The 3,285-nt window shown below is 35.2% G+C and overlaps 1 long non-coding RNA gene across 1 annotated transcript; it reads left to right on the top strand.

Moving 5' to 3' along the window:
- The first annotated feature begins 1,778 nt into the window (after positions 1-1,778).
- On the top strand, positions 1,779-2,980 carry LOC110281659 (uncharacterized). Its single transcript, XR_008009378.1, has 3 exons — positions 1,779-2,059; positions 2,395-2,532; positions 2,844-2,980. It is a non-coding gene; the product is annotated as an uncharacterized LOC110281659 (long non-coding RNA).
- Positions 2,981-3,285: the final 305 nt, after the last annotated feature.

The following is a 3,285-nucleotide window of genomic DNA, read 5'->3' on the forward strand; positions in this document are numbered from 1 at the left end:
GTTCGTCTATTTTTAAGTTCATATTTTTCTCTTTTTTTATTAGATCTATTGCGGTGATATATTGGTTAATTTTTCTCGTGCCTAAAGATATTATTTAGATCTATTGTTTGAATATATATTATATATATGATATTTAGATTTGTAAGTGTTAATTTTGCTGTTGACCAGTGATAATAGGTTTTTTTTTCAATTTTTTTAATTCAGTATCAAGTTAAAAATAGGGTTGATTCTCTTATTTTGAAATTCTAAACTAAAATATATTGTGTGAATGTGTGTTCGGTTTGTGATAAGACAGGAAATAATTATCAACACACAGGGTCAAAAAAATAGGCGAGTACAAGGAAAAATGATGAGATCACTACTACTTCATCAATTTCTGGCATTGATAAAAATTTGGCGAATTCTATGGTGTCTTTTGTTTGATGTTTAATTTTTGTCTAAGTTACTTTTTTTAATAATTTTAAAATATTTAAAAATTTTTAATTTTTATACTTTTAAATTTAAAATTAATTATTTTACCTATTTTAGTAATTAGCCAATATGTTTTAGACACCATAACAAATACCTAATAACAATGGGTAATGTTTTTAGAAAATGTTTCTTTCTCATTTGCTGGTCCTAGGGATCACAGAGAGGCTTCTATCATGCTCCCAATTAACAATAATAAAGCTGATGCTAAAATAATTTACATCAGTGACGAAGAACCAGATCATGAATCATTATTGTCAGAGGTCAACATTAATTCTGCCCCTTCAATTTTATCAACAACGGAACAAACCAATCAACCTGCCTCAAATCTTTTAACATTACAAAGAAATTTGGAAATCAGCACCGCCAACAACAACCACCAACAAGATGGTGTGTCACTCGATTTATCCTTACACCAGTTTGGCGGTGATGGTGGTGGCAGCTCTTCTACTATTGATGTCACTGATGGCGGCACTGGTGGTGGTGGTGGAGGTGGAGATGGTCTCTTGAGGAGCGTTCTCAACAATACTTCTACTAGGCGCATCATCATCATGCCTATCAAAAGAACTGCACCTGATTACGCTCACCGAGAGTTTACGGTGGGTGAGAGCTCAAGTGCCGGTGGTGCTGCTGGTGGTTCTGTTGCTCAACCTATGGCAGCCCCAAGCGCCGCCCCATCGCAAATGAAAATGCGGCGGTGCGCATTTCATCATCATCATCTAATACCTGCACTTGTACTCCTTCTCCCACTTGCCCTCTCCATGCTTCCACCAATAATAATATTTCTTCATCTTCCAGGGAACAACGCCATGAAACTGCTAACAACAACAACAGCCCCCAAAATGTTGTTCGTATTTCTGAGGTGCAACGAGCTCTTCAGTCTGATAGCTTTCAAGTCCTTCAACCTACTCCTCCTCCTAACAACAACAACAACAACAACAACGCAACACTTGGTATTCTTCAACTTGATGATGGTTCCTTTATTTACCCGCAACCTGTTTTTGATAGTAGCCACCACCACCAACTCCACCATGGCCATCAGGACGCGCCAATTAATTCGTTTTACCACCATGGCCATCAACGTTATTTCTCCTCTGCTGACACTTCTCCATTCCGCCCAGTCTCAATCAATTACATGGAAAATCTTCCGCATCATCAGTACGCCGGTTCTTTGTCTTCATCTCCTTCCCCTCTTCCTTGGAGCACCGTGATTACGCCAAGGGCTATTCCCTCTGTGTCTCTCCCTCACGGAGTTGGAGGAAGTAACAGAGAATCTGACACCAGAAACAACTATCCATCTGGAAGGGGAATAATCACTGAGACTCACAATCGTGGAAACTCATCATCATCAACACAGCTAGTGGAAAGCCTTGTACAAAACGCTGGTACCCCTTCTGCATTTCAGCACCTGTCGGACGCTGCTCTTGCATGGATTGGAAGGCTGAACTCTCATGACGAGACCTTGACGAGAATGTCATCATCTTCTACCACTGATAATACTCATCACAGGCCATTACGAGCTTCTGCTATTGCTGAGACCTATAATTTGCCTACTTATTTTGCTGATGATTCAAGAAGGCTTAGAAGAGAGGTACATATATAATAATTAATAATGTTGTTTCAGTAATCTATCGCGAGTCTTCTCTATTTTTTATTTGAAAGCTTTTATGATATGATAGATTTTGTTTAGACAGTATTGATAAAAGTTACTATTACATTTAATATTATTAAAACATACAATATATTTGAAAGATCTTATAGTATTAAGTTAAAAAACTTAATTAGAAGTAGGCCAAAGTCCATTTTTGCTTAAAATCACTATTACTTTTAATGACTTAATAGAAATTATTGTTTGGTGATCTAAATCCACATTGTCATAATGTTAGACTATATCATTTGATTACTATCAAACCATTGAATTTGCAGCCTCTGGAAGACGGGCAGCGAGTGACGAACCCCGATGTAGGACTGACGGAAACTGAGGTTGCAGCATGTTTTGGACGGGAAATTTTTTAAACTGTTGGTGAGCAGCCTCAGAACATTGATGCATGCGGCATATGTCTGGTGAGAGTGACACCAACTCCGTTACAGTTTTTACAAAAGCGCACTCATTAAATAAATCTTTTATAGGTATAAATACATGTTAAATACAAAAACTATATTAAAAATATGTAATTTTAAAATAAACTGATTTATGTTTCATAATTTTTTCAAAAGTAATTTTAATAGAAAGTAACTAATTATCACTTGTCTCCCTCAAAATCAAAATAATTTTCACAATTATATATGCAAAATGCGTATCGATCTGTGATCTATATATGTACATCTTGATTTGTTATTATTTAATAACATAGAATTTCTGTAACCATTTTCAGGAGGACTATGTTCACGGTGAAGAGCTTGGGAGATTGGATTGTGCGCACAAATATCACCTTTCTTGCATCAGGCAGTGGTTGCTTATCAAGAACAGATGGCCCGTTTGCAAGAAAATGGCTCTCACCATCATAGACTTGGAGGATGACGAGTAACATACGATCAGTTTATGAAATTATATCAAATCAATTTTAAATTGAAGAATTTTAATGTCTCAATTTCTTCTATTAATTAGATTTTAATTTAATCTAATTTTATAAATTTATCATGCTAATAGTGAATTTAGATTCTTATATGTTTGTTGTAATATCACTTAATGTGCTACATTAACAAATTTTAGCACCGTTAACAAAAAAAATAACAGAAGAACTAATGCGATTAATTTAAAAATTTTTATATACGAATTTGATAAAAAAATCTTTTGAAAATTAATTTGGAGAACAA

This window comes from Arachis duranensis, chromosome 5, assembly GCF_000817695.3.
Source record: "Arachis duranensis cultivar V14167 chromosome 5, aradu.V14167.gnm2.J7QH, whole genome shotgun sequence".
NCBI classification, from domain to species: Eukaryota; Viridiplantae; Streptophyta; class Magnoliopsida; order Fabales; family Fabaceae; genus Arachis; species Arachis duranensis.